Source organism: Episyrphus balteatus, chromosome 2 (genome assembly GCF_945859705.1).
Source record: "Episyrphus balteatus chromosome 2, idEpiBalt1.1, whole genome shotgun sequence".
NCBI classification, from domain to species: Eukaryota; Metazoa; Arthropoda; class Insecta; order Diptera; family Syrphidae; genus Episyrphus; species Episyrphus balteatus.
Genome location: NC_079135.1, coordinates 132965178 through 132982496, shown reverse-complemented (window position 1 = coordinate 132982496; position 17319 = coordinate 132965178). Strand labels below are relative to the sequence as shown.

At 30.2% G+C, this 17319-nt stretch overlaps 1 protein-coding gene across 2 annotated transcripts in view; it reads left to right on the top strand.

The window, feature by feature from the left end:
• LOC129908657 (LIM domain only protein 3) overlaps positions 1–17319 on the top strand; it is a 47379-nt gene that overhangs the window by 17008 nt on the left and 13052 nt on the right. The window contains exon 1 of one of the 2 annotated variants that reach the window (XM_055985313.1): positions 3443–4129. The exons of the other annotated variant lie outside the window; for it this stretch is intronic. The gene's annotated coding sequence lies outside the window, so the exon portion shown is untranslated. Of the gene's footprint in view, positions 1–3442; positions 4130–17319 lie in introns of those variants that run through there. 2 annotated transcript variants of the gene reach the window in all.

Genomic DNA, 17319 nt, shown 5'->3' with positions numbered 1-17319 from the left:
CTTTAGTTACAATTTTTTCTGTCATGCGAGAATTTTTCATAATACCCCTGTTCCTTTGGAGGTGGTATGGGCTACTCAGGAGAAAGAAATCTAATACTACGAAGAAAACTCTTTAGCATCTGATTCAAACTGAATTGAATTGAATTGAACTGAATTTCGACTAGATTGTTCTCTGTCAGTGGAATAGTGACAAAATCGTGCTATCGTTCAATTTCATCGTTCACGTTGTAAGCCTTCAAACTTTACAATGTCTAATGTACAATATGCATTAGAGATTAGAGGCTTTAACCATTTAATTTTTTTTCTTGAGCAATACAGGGTGTCCCAAAAGTAATGGATCAAACGAAGTATGCTGATAGGGGATCTTAAGGTCTCTCAGAATTTGGTAACTTGTTCATCCCAAATCCTTACGGTTTTCGATTTAATGCAATTCTTGTGAAATTTCGAAAAATCTCTACTTTGCAACAGTATTTTGCTTCCTCCGCCCATTATTGATTTTTGTTTTATACAATTCTTTTACTAAAACATTGCTAAATAATTAGGAACAATTAATTAATCAAAACATTTTTTATTTCATACGCCATTTCGCTGCAAATTAGCTAACAGTTTCAAGTTTTATAAAAAGCCAATTTCTAACTTTTTTTTGAGAGCAACACCGCAAAAAAAATTTGTAGGGTGTGAAAATGGTTTACTATTTTAAAAAGTTGAACTGTTATTGTAGTTTTCAAAAAAGTATAAAAATTCCCAAAGTTGCAGTTAGATCGCAAAATATTACAATTTGAATTCAACAAAACAGGGTTTTGCAGAACAAAAAACAACCAAAAATAAATACGTTTTCTCGAACTGTTATTTGTTTATTTTTCTCTAAACAAAAGCGTCTATTTTTGTTTGTATTTTTGCTCCGAAAACCCCTGTTTTGTTGAATTCAAATTGTAATATTTTGCGATCTAACTGCAACTTTGGGAACTTTTATACTTTTTTGAAAACTACAATAACAGGGCAACTTTTTAAAATAATAAACCATTCTCACACAGTACAAATTTTTTTTAACGGTGTTGCTCTAAAAAAAAAGTAAGAAACTGATTTTTTATAAAACTTGAAACTGTTGGTTAATTTGCAGCGAAATGGCGTATAGAATGAAAAATATTTTGATTAATTAATTGTTCCTAATTATTTGGAAATGTTTTTGTAAAAGAATTTAAAAAAACAAAAATCAATAATAGGCGTAGGAAGCAAAATACTGTTGCAAAGTAGGGATTTTTCGAAATTTCACAAGAATTGCATTAAATCGAAAACCGTAAGGATTTGGGATGAACAAGTTACCAAATTCTGAGAGCCCTTAAGATCCCCTATCAGCATACTTCGTTTGATCCATTACTTTTGGGACACCCTGTATAGTTCACACTCATCCCGGCCAAAAAATGTCAAACGATATCTCTTGATTTAACTGTGCCAGGCTTTTTTGTGGGTTTATTTTTGAGGTAATTAGCAGCTCTGACTTTTTTCAATGAAGCAATAAGATGTTAAAAAAGAATTTTGAGAACTGGAAAATGTTTCTGTTTTCTGTTCTGACGTTTCTCTCATGGACCTAATTTGATTCCTGTGGAGGAAGGATTTGTTTACCGAGTTATGCCTTCTTATCAGCTTTGTGGGACGTTAAAAGTGTCAAAACTTTTCGAAAAAAAAAACTTTTACCACATTTTGCCGTCAAAAACCATACAAATCTATAAAACAAACAATAAAGTCTTAAAAATTAGAGAGGCTTGACTGTATTTAAGTATAAAACAAATAAAAAAATACTATCCCAGACGCAACCACTCGAATAGCCATAATCATTGTACAAAATGCATTGCACGCATAAGTGGATAAGAGGCAATCATTCAATTATTGTTATAGTGGTGGGATATTCAGTTGACTCTATACTTCGCAACATGAATCCCATCACACAGCACAAAAATAAATAAGCGAAACAAAAAAAAATACTTAATGAAATTAAATTAATATAATTGGATTCGTTCATTGTCATTTGCAGTTAATTTCAGATGAAACGCATCTGAATGCCTTGTAATACCTAACCTCTTAGCACCGCATAATTTGCATTTTGTGGTCGAGCAAATATAATATGCGTTCAAAAAATTTTACGTGTGCAGCATATAAATCTCACAATCTCATATAAAACCTTTTTGGACTGGAGTTGGGGGTTTTGGGTTGGAAAAAAAATTTGTGTTTACACGAAATATATCATTTTGCCACAATTTATACTGTACAAAGCGTTTTCATTCGATTTGATGCACTTATCTGCACTTTACACTGCACTTACTCCATCGAAGTGCATCTCTATTGGAATTATACACCTTTATATGTATTTATATGGATGCCTTTACCTGAGAGAGGTAAGGTGCAATGAAATGACCAATTGTGCATCAACATGGAAATTATTTACATACTATAGGTAACTGAAATTCCATCCCTTCAAACCAGGGTCGGATGTAATATGTGAGGTGCAAAAACGAATATAAAACATTCCAAAGGAATGATATGACCATAAATCAGACTTATAGAAGGAGAGGGAGAGAGAGTGAGAGAAATGGACAGATAAAATGATGTTATTTTCGGAAAACAAAGCATCTTTTGGTTTCAATTTTAATTTTGGCTTACTGCTTTTCTGGGTTCTAACAAAAATAATTCTTGCAGATTTTTGGAAAAACCCAACTCGATCGATTGTAAAGTTTTAGATACCTTGTTACTTGACATTTTTACAGCTTCGCAAATCTACGGACAATTCGTGAAGGATTCAGCTGAATTTGTTTTTGTGCCATTAAAAATAAATTACATTATGTCAATTGACAGCTGTCAGACTGCAAAAACAACATTCTTTGATATCACATTTTTGAGATATAAGAACTTCAAATTTTTTTGCTTACACTCAAAATTCTATTTTAATGCTTACTCTGCCTGCCATTATAAAGCCGCCATTTTGAAAAGAGAAAAGTTTGCAGCTTTTTCGCATTTTCCATACTAATATCTTTCAGTGTAACAAATTTCTTATTTTTTCGTGAAGAAATGGGAAAAGGAACCAAACAAACCACTTTGCAGTGGGTTCGGTAGTAGAAAATCTGTCAAAAGTGACTCCCACGGAATAACGGAATGTTTTGACACTATCAACTTATTTATTGGCTTAAGGTGCATTCACAGTCAAAGTTTAAAGATTTAAAGTCTGGATTGGAAAACCCTTTATAAAGGGCACTTTAAGGGTTTTTCGTTTTTAGTTCTGAACAGATTCTGAACTGTAAAAAAAAAAACCTGTTTCTTTTTTGTTCAGAAATCGTTCAGAGCTTGTTCAGAGCACGAACTACGAGCTCGGAAATAAGGCCGAACATTCTGCGTAAAACTTGAAAAAAATCTACAAACTACATAACTGTTATATTATTTTCTAGCAGTTTAGCAAATTTCTGTGACAAACTAGGTTGTAAGTTGTCAAAAAGCCATCTGACACAAAATTACCCTTTATCAACTGTCACATGTCGTGCTTTTCACGTTTTATATGGAGAACTCTTTACTTTCCTCTTATTAATTTAGTTTTTCCTGCGAAGGTCTAATGTTAAATGTTCATTGGTGCTTTTCAATTATTTAAATCTTGATTTCAATTTGCCTCAATCACAATGCAATGTTACGTATATATGGTTACATGCAATTTTATTTTCAATTAAAGAAAATGCAAGTCTTTGCTCCTATTTGAGGCCATGAGACTGCATAATAGATAGAAACACTTGTCAATGAAAACAATCACATAATAAAAGTCTTAATTAAAAAAATTCTATAACTTCCAATTAAAATGATTTCCAATAACATTTACTTATATCATATAACATGTATAATATTCTTACTGCACTCTTAAAAAGTTTCCTAATTTTCATTTCATTTCATAAAAATAAAATTGAAAAAAAAAAACAAAAATCAAACAAACAAGGACCACTTCAACAAGAAAGACGTTCCAATTAATCATGAAAACCACTTGGACAATAATCAACGACATTAATTATAACTGTTGAGATGAAATCATACCCTGTCAACTACTACTGGCAATGCAGAGTGTACCTTATACTACCAACCTACTGCAAAATGCAATGTAAATATACAAACTTGTTATTGAGAAGGAGAAATGCAAACACAATACAATTTTAATCACGATAACCTTTTGCAATTAACTATACCTTACCTACCAACCAGCAGCAAAACGCGCGGTAGTTGTTGTTCCATTGCATGTTTTCAACTTGAACATTCTACCATTCTCATTTGCTATATTGAGTACACATAGTGCTAAAGTACGATCTCTCCTCTCTCTCTCTCTTATAAAAGTTCAATTAATTAGTGTAAAATTCACTGCAATTGTGTAAACGAAGTAAATACTCTAATTAAAGAACCTCGTTCAGTTAATTAATTGACAGATAGTGTTTTATCAGAAAAAAATAAACAAAAAAACACCAAACGAAAACATAAACAGTAGTTCAATGAAAACTTTGAATTCGAAATGCGGCGCGGTTTATTGCACTTTGCTCTCAAAAGTCAAGCATTTGACCACTTTATGGACGATATATAAGAGTTGAAGAGCAATGTGTGCAAAGCCCTCCATAGATTAAACAAGAATTATAAACGTTGCCGGTGTATGACATACACTGAAAAGAAAATTGAAAAAGTTTGGTTAAAATCTAGTACAATTAAAGGAGTGGTTGTTATAAAATAAAGTTGTATCATTCAACTTTTTATCATGCAAAGGTTCATCTTGAGCTTTGTGTAAATATATATTTATCCCAAGCTCAAAGTATAAAAATAAATCTTGTTTATTATGTAAGTACGGAGACAGCACTGATCTTTATTTAACACTGGACATTGGAATCATTAAAAATAAGCCCATGACTCCAGTTGAAATGCCACTTTCAATGCCTTAAAGTGTTTGTATAACAGTTACTTTTGATATTTTCATATATCTCTGATATAACAGTATAAATCTTATAAGTGGAGAAATCTTTTTAATATATCCTTAAAATACATGAAGCATTCATTTGTAGTTTTTTGATCTCTGGTTGTGGGACGCGCCTACAATATAATGTCAATTTGAATGACAGCAGCTGTCAGAGTAAAAATACTACATTCGGAAAAATTAGGTTTGTTTGATTGAAACTTAAAGAAAAACTATTAAGGTTTAATCACAATGCTTTTTTTTTAAATGAAATCTATGTTGAAATTAGTGTCATTTAAATTCAAATTATTTAATTGGTATTTAAGAATTTTGAACGGTGTATTATTACTAACTCCATCAAGAGTGAGAAAGTTCTCTAAAAAAAAATCCCTTATATTGTACAACTTCATAAAAACTTCATTGCCTAACAGCTGTGAACCAGAACAGAACATAAATTCTTTCACAGAAAAAAACAAAAAAGGTTTACCAAAACAACACATTCTGGCAAATAAATCTTCAGCTTCCAGTTAAAACGAAAGAACACACCACCTGACATATTCGACAAACATACAAGTGTTTTAAGTATATTGTCGGCAATTTTGTGCTCCACCACTTCATCCCCTTGTTTTTTTTGTTCGTGTGTATGTGATTTTGGGTTTATTGTTTGGCAATGTCTCTCTGTTGAAGCGTATTGGTAATAAATACCAATCAATGGCACATGTCACCCCCGACACGACACAAAATTAAACGATCCAAATATGATTTAAGTGTTTTTGCAATAAATTTTCAAGTACCTACCTATACCTTCAATCCTCCTACACATGGATGTCCCCAACTTGTATTAAACTTGTGCAGTTTTGACATGGTCGCATGGATTGGACATATGGTACTTATTATTATTGTCCAACGCTTCTACAAAGGAACACTTGTTTGTACGTCAGATGCAATAACGACAAGACAATATGCAGATTTGACAGATCCTGTCATGTCAAATAGTGTTAAACGGTTATATCAGACAAAACGAGGTTTTTTTATCAATAAAACTGACATTCAAAGAGCATCAAACATACCTATCTGTTCTTTAGAAAGTCAACGTTATTAATGTGGCTGAAATTTTGTGAAGGTTAAAAAAAAAATTTTTTTTCAAGTCAAGTAAACAGAGAGGAGAACAACAACCTTCACCATGAAACCCTTGTATGACTTACAGCTAAACCTTCCTCACGATTCTACGTAAATTTGTGAGACAAAAATGCATCACATTTATTCATTTCTATATATTTTTCAGAGTCAACTGTCAATTTTGACAGGTTCTGTTATACCTTTACTGGGGATTGGTAAGGTTGAAAATGGAAATATTTGTAGTTTTGCAAAAAAGTGACCAATGTAGTTAAGGCCTTAAACAACAGATTCATTCCTTCGAAAATCTGACATTTGATTTTATCTTCGACAGTGTTCACATTGGCCTCACTCTGTTGACTCATTGTGACGTTCATGGTGATAAAAGGGATATGCAAAAGAGGCCGGAAAATTTTAACTCATTTAAAGCTTTTTGACTCACAGAAATGTCAAAGTTTGTCGGCGCGGCGGAGTGAGGCAAATGTAAATGGTTGTCATTTTTGACTTAAACAGATTTGGCGTATGAAATAGGCGTGTCCCTTCAACAGAGACCTCAGAGCATTCTAGACGCGTTTCCGTAAGAATGCTCGTAAAATATTAATTCCAATTAAGAAATACCATTAAATCAAAACTAAGGAAGTCTATAAAATCATATAATACCTAACGAATTTCGTCTGAGTCACATAAAAATTCTTACGCCTACCGGCAGGGTATGCATGACAGAAAAAAAGTTGGCATTCCAAAAACAACGCAACATCAAACCATCAGAATATAAATAATATTTCAAATTATGAACATTCAATTCATGTATTACAAACAAAAAATACATATTTTTATTTCCATAAAGAAAAAGCAAACTAAAACAACAAAAAAAAACAATTTAAACTCATCATAAATTTGGTCTACGCGACAGTTTTGCGGCAATTTCTCGTAACTAGTTTCCGGTAGTTTTCGTGATTGTTGGCAATTTTCTCCTGGTGCATAACCCGTCAATTTTCCACTTTCCACCGGCCAGTAGGTATATCTAGGTACAAACTTGACAAACACGACAAATCTGAATATTGATTGTACTTAATTAGAAGAAAAGGACACTCTCAGAGTTGAAAACGAAGGTCTCTCGCCATCTCACATATCATAAACACGTAAACGACACGAATATAATGTAACCCGTTGCATACCAAAGAAAACAAAAGCAACAAAAATCCTTTAATTGTCAGATTTAATTATTTTTTATAACTCACCAAGAAGTTTTTGAACACCACCACCATAAGTACTCAAGGCAGTATGTAAACAAAAAATCAAGAAAACAAAACCAACGAAAAAGATTACGGGAGCGAAGTAGCACAGATTACGGACCGGGCCCAATATGACAGACTGAACTAAAATGGGAATAAAATATTGACTGTAAAGCATATTATTACTAGGTATTACCGTGCTAATTTATAACAGTTATAACTCTTTATCATGTTAACACACAGAGAAACAGTCCAGATAAAATTTAGCGAATTTCTACATGGTTTTTTGCCAAGCTGACATTCGTCTTAATTTAAGCGGAAATTGACTTTATTTATTTTTCCTCCGCTTTTGACGTCTTTGTGTTGCTTCTCACTCACTGTTCATGTCGAAAATGAGATAGCCAAGTGAGGCAAGCTTTTCTTACCACTAAGCGAGAGTGGCACTTAGACAACGAAATGAGTCGGAAGACTGAGTGCTTTTAACATTATCTGGAATATTCTGTTATACTGTTATACAAACGATTATACTTCTTCACAATTCCATATTGCTTATCGGAAGAGGTAAAGAAAAACAAGAACTGATCGCAACACTTCTTCAATTAAAGTCAATTTTGTTTGTTATAATTCACAGTGTAGTACAGAAAGGTATAGTTTATTCCCAACAAGTTTAAATTTCATGGATTGATTTCAAGCGCTCGAGTCACACTTTCAAAGTAGAATCATTCTGAGCAAAATTAAGATCGGTTCGATTTTATATTGAAGTGATTTAGTTTAATAGTTTCAATTTGCTTCATTTACTTAACTTGAAATGGTATTATCTGTTATATAACGCATTTTCATTTACAATTTCTTTGAAATCTAGACAGTATGTTCTATTCGTTTACTTTCTTAAAAACTGTGAAATTCATGCAAATTTTGTTTACTCGGTTCGTTTAATTCTAATAAAAAAACTATCATAATCTGTTATACAGCGAATTTTCTTTTACAAAACCTTAAAAATTTGATTTCTTAGAAATTAAAATTGTGTGCTTGTAGTGAAAATTTACTGAACCAATAAACCAAACAAAAACTGGTATAATCTATATAACGCATTTTCATATACAATTTCTTAAAAATCTAGACAGCTTAAAAGTTCTGTTCGTTTACTTACTTAAAAACTGTGAAATTCAACTAATTTTTGCTAATTCGGTTAGTTTAATTCTAATACAAAACTGTTATAATCTGTTATACAGCGAATTTTCTTTTACAAATCCTTAAAAAAATTGATTTCTTGCAAATTAAAATTTTAAGCCTGTAGTGAATACTTTCCTAAATTTTAATAATTTCTTTAAGATATAAAATAAGCTCCAAGGGCCTAATGTTTGATTCATTCCTACCCTGGATATACCTACCGCGTATCGTGTGCGCCACCCTCTGTCATATTAAACAGGGTCGACCGTCGGTCTTGGTCATTCATCATGCAGTTAAATTCAAATCAGAAACCATTTAAGCTTATGGAAATGGGAATAAAATAGAAAAAACTATAGAAGAAAAAACAAACACAGCTGAAACCCTAGAAAGGCATTTTAATTTTAATAAAAACAAAAAAAAATAGAAAAAAAGATATACTCTGCGAAAAAAATTAATATACAAGTAATTTGAATTTTCCGCACGTTTCAATGCGCGTTTTGACTATGGTCTCCATCCCCCAACTACCCCTTGTATCGTCGTCATCGTCATCAGTCGTTGCAAGTTCTGGCCATGGCCAATTTTCTCTGCCTTTGTCTAAAGTTTTCTTTTGTTTATGTTGTTCGTTCGAGGGGTAGGTAGATTTATACACCCAACAGTTCAGGGGTCACATAACAAAGCCAACATACATAATTGTAGGTATTTTTTTTTAGGGGGACATTTTTTTCATATTTTTTTTTGGTCTTGACTTTTTTTTTTCCATTTAATTGTCTTGTGATCCCTTACAAGATTCTATTTGGATTACAAAAGGAATGGGAATGGAGAATAAAGTTTGACAAAATATATGCATAGCAACAAATCACATAATTTAGCGTTAAATCAGTGCGGACGGACAAGGACGATGGAAATGGTAAAAAGCAAAAACAACATTCCACAATCCAATTCAATTCCGCATTGGAAAAAAAAAGAAACCCTTTCAAAAACACACATCTCACATGTGCGTTTAGGCGGAAACGAGTCCTCCCAACCATAGAAACAACATTTGTGGCCACTGGGTAAAATGTTGCAGGATCCGCAGTAACCGAATTAAGGATAACTGAATGACACCATATCCATTGGTATGTTGGCAAACGATGCCGATGCTGACGGGGAATATTTTCACAGTCATCCACCATCGCCCATCGTTAGTGCAAGCAAAAATTTGGGAGGCTCTATACTACACCACCACCATATTACCCATCAGCATCAGCATCGAAAACATCAAACGTTGGTGATATACCAAAATGGAGTGAAAGGATATCCTACACACAACGACGAGAGTCGAAAGGAGGCGGAAATGTATGCAAAGCGGTATTTATTCGGTGGTTTTTTCCGCACAGTGGAACGTTCGTTGCTGATGTGTGTTCGGAGGCTCTCGAGTGCCTCTCTGCTGCCTAGCGTATTTAATGACACTAATTAGTGGTGAGTTTCAGATGACAAACACGAGGTGTCGTATTTTCAAAAATTTAATTATTTCAAAACACACACAAACGATGTGTGTATACGAATGTATTTTCGTATAAGCACATATGGCGGGCGGGTGTATGATGCTCGTCCTCGTATATACATCGTGGTGTCCTTTCACATGTCCTGTTTGCACATCGATAGGTTCGTGCGTAATAACATCAAATCGTGCCAGCAGCAGCAGAAGCTGCAGCGGCGGCGCCGAGGTGAAGGCAGTATAGTAGCGACCTCATCAACCCCTCTCGGCACGATTCTGACAGACTGTTGAACACTTTTCGTGTTCGCATAAAATGCACAACACGCACCATCAGCTGCTGCCCTCTGCCGGCACCGCCAGGCACATGCATAGTAGTTACGTAAACTGCAACCAGATTATATGGATATGCCTATATGAGAGAGAGAAAGAGCATTAAAGCAGTGCACAGCTAAATGCAATAATATGCATACACTGCCTTTTCCTCTGCCTCTTTTCTGAAAATGGTTGCTTGCAATGCACGTACATTATTTAATGATGGGGGCGATAATTGGTAATTAATTTATTTTGCATATTGTAGATAACGTGCAATGGATGAACTCCAGTTTGGCGGAATTTGTGATTTTTTTTTTTGGCAGTTTTTTTTTTAATTTTTGTTCACAGTCAACTTACTGGCCTGGCTATAAGTATGGAAGATATTTATTATGGGTACCTGAAAAGTGGAGGGAAATTTTATTTACTAACGCATTACGGGAATTAATTACGTTAAACGCAGCTCATGAAACGTGACTGTTGTGGCGTGGAAAGACAATGTTAATTTCCGAACCGGTTAATATTGGCAGATGAAAGTCATTATCGGTCAGATTTTTGTTTTATTTTTTTTTTTGGGAGAATTATTTATTGCAAATGAGATTAATTGTTTATTATTTAGTTAGAAATTATTTAAAAAAATAAATAGTTTGAAGCGGAAATATATATGACATTAGTAAACACTGAATGCATTTTAATTTTTTAGAGTTTGGGTTAAAAAATAAAACTTTGTTTATGAAAAATGTCAAAACTGTTTTTTTAGAAATAAAATTAATTTCTGAATTTAAATTTTTGAAAAAAAAAATGTACCTGTTATAAGCAATAAAATAATTGATTGTTCGGCTGTGATTTTCTAGCTTCGAATTTCATTCAATAGTTTGGCTTAGGATTTATCAGTTTCGGCTGAGATTTACTCGTTTTTAATGCAAATTACCATTTTCGGTTGCGCTTTATCTGAAATAAACCAGCTACATGTGCAATTTAAAGTTTTTCAGCTGCACCAACATTTCGGCGCACCACCGACCGCCGCACCACGACTGCACCACGTTGTAGACGTGATGCAGACGTGGTGCGGTGGTTTAGAAATTTTCGATTATGGCGCGGACGTGGTGAAGCGATGGTGCGGCGGAATTGTATTTTTACTCGGGTCAAAAAGTACTTTTACAAATTTTTAGTACATAAAAAGGCAATACAAATTAGACATTACCGATGAAACTGCAGAATTTTCCTTTGACGATACCGTTTTCCACCTATTCACGTTTTTTTTTTTTCAAACTATCTCAAAAATTTGTTTTTCGTTAGCGCCCTTTTGCTAAATAAGGGATAATATCAACTTCAAACTAAAAATTATCAATTTTTACATTGATTGGAAAACAGAACAAAAAAATCTCTGAAACTTGACACTGAATGCAGTGAGTTAATTGTTTTAAAGAAGGTTTTGCTCCGATTTAAAATCGTTTATCAAAACCATTCCTAATTGAAAGAACTACATACATATATAAGTGCAAATGGAACTAATAAAAGAAGTCAAATGCTTATAATTGGTCGTTTACTGCAGTAGCAGTCGAAGTTTAACGCGTCATGTTCCCTTTTCTTATAAATAAAAGTAAAACATAATAATTGAAACAGACCGGGAGTTAGGGTTACAAAATTTCAATATTATTTTTATAATTGCTTAGGTCAAGATAAAGGTTTCCACATGAAATCATTAAAATGTAGTTTATCCTCTAATTGATGTTTTCCGAAAAGAAACCTCTGAAACGATTCGTCGTTGAACTAAAAATAATGAACAAGAAATCACCCCGGTTATTTTGTAAACATTTTAAAGAAAGAATTCATTTACAACTTTTGTTCGTAACTTTACAACTCAGACTACAACACTGCATCATTTTTCATGTTCCTCTTCGAGAACTAAAGCGTAACTGATGTTGGGTAATCTGGTCCCAATTAAAAACGATCCTCCATGCACTGCAGCAGCTTGTATATAGTTAATACCATGGGTGACAATTGTGATTTTACTTATTCCCCTCTTCCAATTTCTGCGGTTCCCTTTTGTATGCCCATCTCACAAAAAAAAATTAAAATACTGTCAAGACTTCACGTGTCATTTTTACTTGAATGCATTTATTCAACAAACAAAAAAATCACGATAATAACATTTTCCGCCCTCTTATTCTCTTTAAACATAAGAAATTGAGAATAAAAAGGAATCAATAAAAAAGAAAAAAGAAAATAAATAAACCAGAGTAATAATTTTAAGTCATCCAGGCATGTGGTAATTAGCTGACAAGTGAAGATTGTAAATTCACTCAATGGTAATTAATTCGACTTGGTCTATTTTTGTTCGAAATTAATTCTCTTCGAAAACTGTCAATTAAATGTCATAAACATTTTATTGAGAGAAAAACCTTTTGTGTATTTAAAAATGTTGATTAGTATAGAAATGACACAAAAAAAAAAATAATTTCTTTAATAATGTTCGGTTGGTTAGTTTTATGATTGTTATACATTTATTGTGGTTATGGTATGTTTGTTTTTACAATGTTATCAAGAAAATAATGAGAGGTTGATTTAATTCAATTTTTTTCAGCTATGTATGTTTAAAAGTTATCAATCTGTACAGTTAATAAGTTTCCACAAGTTTGCGGCCGATGATGACATTTTAACTCCTGTAGCTTATATTTCAAAACATGTAAAGTGCGAAAGTATTTGTCGAATATGAATGATATTTTGAATGAATAACCCAAAAAGTAAAGGGCTCAGAATACAACCCTGAGAAACGCTAACAGAGTTACGAAATAATTCGGTTAACATTGCCCTTTTAAAACAGCTGAAAGAACGTTTTCAAATCAGCGTCCGTAGACTATATCGAATGAAGTTATGAAATTTATATGTACAATATGTATGAACAATGAACATTGTGGAATAAGAAAATCAACTAATTTGGATTTAACGAAAATACGAGTTACTTAAGAAAATCCTGCATAAATTCTTAACTATCCCGGTTCTGGTGTATGAGGCAAAGGCATGGTCCCTACAAAAAAGAAAATGCATGATCCCATATAGTCAGACGGAGCTAAAGGTCACAAATTCAGTAAATAATTTAATAGGCATTACGTTTTTTATGTTTAATGAGCTTAAAATAAATAAGAAAGATTTGAAGAAAAAAATTACGTATACACCATAGTGACCAAATCACTTAATGCATCATGCATTTTACCAATTCAATTGATGGGTAATTCGCATGAATGATTCATTGCTGAATTTTCAGCAAAAGAACATGAAACGGGCAGGACGTTACTTTTTTTGTTGATTTTGGCTTCAAATGGGTTTAGATCTGACAATGCTCTTTCGATTGTATCTCCTAGAATAGTGACTTCACTGTTTGACGGTTTATTTAGTGAAATGTTGCTTGAAAGCGACCATTAAGAATCTTGATAGAATGTTGCAGAACATATTGCTTTCTAGGGACAATAACTATCAAAAAGCCGGCGATTTTTGTCAAACTTTTCGTGTCAGCTCTGTAAATTAAGTCAACGCTTGTTGAAGTTGACAACACAAACGCGTGTTGCTTTGCAAAATGGTCCATTAAAAAAACAAAACTTGACAATATATTAAAAACTGCTGAATTCCGATACTATTTCTTTCTAGAATTTCCTTCTAACTCAAATGTGGCGTGAGAATTTGACTTACAGGGAGTTGACTGTATAGTTTTAACTTTTCATCAGAACTTTCAACTGATTTTCTACGAAAAAAATGCAACGCAAATGCAACCCCAAAATTTTTGGTATTCTAGCTGAAATGAAATTATAGTTATGTATGACCAATTTGTTTCCCAAAATTTTATTATTTTAGCATAACAAAAAAAAAAATAAGTACCTTTACATTAATTTAAGTTAGCTTATTGTTTTCGTCTGGTATTAAAAAAAACATAGCTTTACAATCTTTTTTAACACATTGTTCATTTATTCGGTCTTTCAAAGGTCGCTATCATGTGAATAGTACTTAAAACTATGAGAGTCACAAAGAACGAACATTTCTTTCCTATTGATTAAATTACCTTTTTTTTCAATCTTGCCAATTCTCGTTTATTTAAGAGAGATTTTACAAAGTCTTAAACTTATAAGAAAAGAAGAATAAATTTAAATAGAGGGTAAAAGTCAATACAAATGTTGTCATTGTAATTGCATTTGCTTTCCTTTAGACAGTTCAACTCTTCTCTCAAAAACCATTGAATTTCACTGATATATGAAAATATTCTTCAACTTTTTAAATCGATAAAATAGAAAATCCAAACAAAAAGCTTGAAGTGTTTTTTTTTCCTGCAGATTTCTAAAAAAAGAGATATTTATTACTACATTTTCTAACCACTGACCACTGCGCCATCTGTGCAAACAGAAAACTCATTCCTCTTGTCAACAACCCACCGAACTATGAGACTCTGAAATGTTATACTCATTTGGTCATCAACGTTTTATCTATAACCCCCTTCTCCGCCCCTTCTTTATTAAAAAAAAATCATCAGTACCACAGAAAGAAGAAAAAACAACCATGATGACAACTACGTCATCATACCACGTGTGGGGGTCGGTTTTATGGACGATTGCTTCATAAAAATTCAATCAAATCAATTTATGCAAATTAATCGCTCGGAAATCGGCGCACACATGTCTAATTCAATAAGCGACAACGACAACGATGACAAAAAATGAAAAAATGAAAAACAACGACAGACGACACGAAACCCTTGTTTGGAAGGCACACATTATACACTCACTATACAAAGAGTGCCTATTTTTGTGCATAGATTCCGGTACCAAAGCATTCACATTGTGGGATTCCATGAATTTGTCTTTGAGACAACAACGAGATGATGGAACCAAACGCAAACGTTTCATCGTAAGCATTCCGTAAAGTAATTAGCACATTCTATATAAGTGGGACTGATGTTCACTGTAATACCTCTCCATTACCAACAACTGATGACTTGTTTCGTAACGCTGCTGCGCTGCAGTAGGTAAAATCTCAAGAGCTTTGTGTTTTGAAGTACTGACTGACATTATACTAAAACTAACTAACATAGTTATGAGAACGAGAATGTGCGATATGGACAAGAGAAGTTCTTGGTCTTGGCCTGGTCGCGTAGGATTGCTAAATTAGTAAATAGACGGCAAATGGTGACATCTTTTCTGTTTAATGTTCGCCCATAAATGTGTTTAATATGTCCATTGCACCATATCAAGTTCATTGCACTATATGGGTCTTTTGATGGTTTGTTTGAAATAAAACTATTTGAGCAGTGCAAATAAAACTATGCCCATCAGCTGAGATGATGTACTAGTGACAATAAGGAGAATTTCGCAAATTAATGTGGTTAAAATTGAAATTGAGAAATTTTAAGCTGCCTTTTTTGAAGATGCAAGTTTTATGTTAATTCTCTTGATATTTAAGTAATTTTTTCACGAATACAGTTCTAAAAATCCTACTACAAAAATAACTGGAAATAATTCATTGTTCAATTAGAAGTAAGCCCGATATTGCTCCATGTTCAATAATTGTATTTTATTTTTGTAGGGAAAGCATGTGAATTTTTTAAACTTATACATGGTAATAAATAAATAAATAAATAAATAAATAAATAAATAAATAAATAAATAAATAAATAAATAAATAAATAAATAAATAAATAAATAAATAAATAAATAAATAAATAAATAAATAAATAAATAAATAAATAAATAAATAAATAAATAAATAAATAAATAAATAAATAAATAAATAAATAAATAAATAAATAAATAAATAAATAAATAAATAAATAAATAAATAAATAAATAAATAAATAAATAAATAAATAAATAAATAAATAAATAAATAAATAAATAAATAAATAAATAAATAAATAAATAAATAAATAAATAAATAAATAAATAAATAAATAAATAAATAAATAAATAAATAAATAAATAAATAAATAAATAAATAAATAAATAAATAAATAAATAAATAAATAAATAAATAAATAAATAAATAAATAAATAAATAAATAAATAAATAAATAAATAAATAAATAAATAAATAAATAAATAAATAAATAAATAAATAAATAAATAAATAAATAAATAAATAAATAAATAAATAAATAAATAAATAAATAAATAAATAAATAAATAAATAAATAAATAAATAAATAAATAAATAAATAAATAAATAAATAAATAAATAAATAAATAAATAAATAAATAAATAAATAAATAAATAAATAAATAAATAAATAAATAAATAAATAAATAAATAAATAAATAAATAAATAAATAAATAAATAAATAAATAAATAAATAAATAAATAAATAAATAAATAAATAAATAAATAAATAAATAAATAAATAAATAAATAAATAAATAAATAAATAAATAAATAAATAAATAAATAAATAAATAAATAAATAAATAAATAAATAAATAAATAAATAAATAAATAAATAAATAAATAAATAAATAAATAAATAAATAAATAAATAAATAAATAAATAAATAAATAAATAAATAAATAAATAAATAAATAAATAAATAAATAAATAAATAAATAAATAAATAAATAAATAAATAAATAAATAAATAAATAAATAAATAAATAAATAAATAAATAAATAAATAAATAAATAAATAAATAAATAAATAAATAAATAAATAAATAAATAAATAAATAAATAAATAAATAAATAAATAAATAAATAAATAAATAAATAAATAAATAAATAAATAAATAAATAAATAAATAAATAAATAAATAAATAAATAAATAAATAAATAAATAAATAAATAAATAAATAAATAAATAAATAAATAAATAAATAAATAAATAAATAAATAAATAAATAAATAAATAAATAAATAAATAAATAAATAAATAAATAAATAAATAAATAAATAAATAAATAAATAAATAAATAAATAAATAAATAAATAAATAAATAAATAAATAAATAAATAAATAAATAAATAAATAAATAAATAAATAAATAAATAAATAAATAAATAAATAAATAAATAAA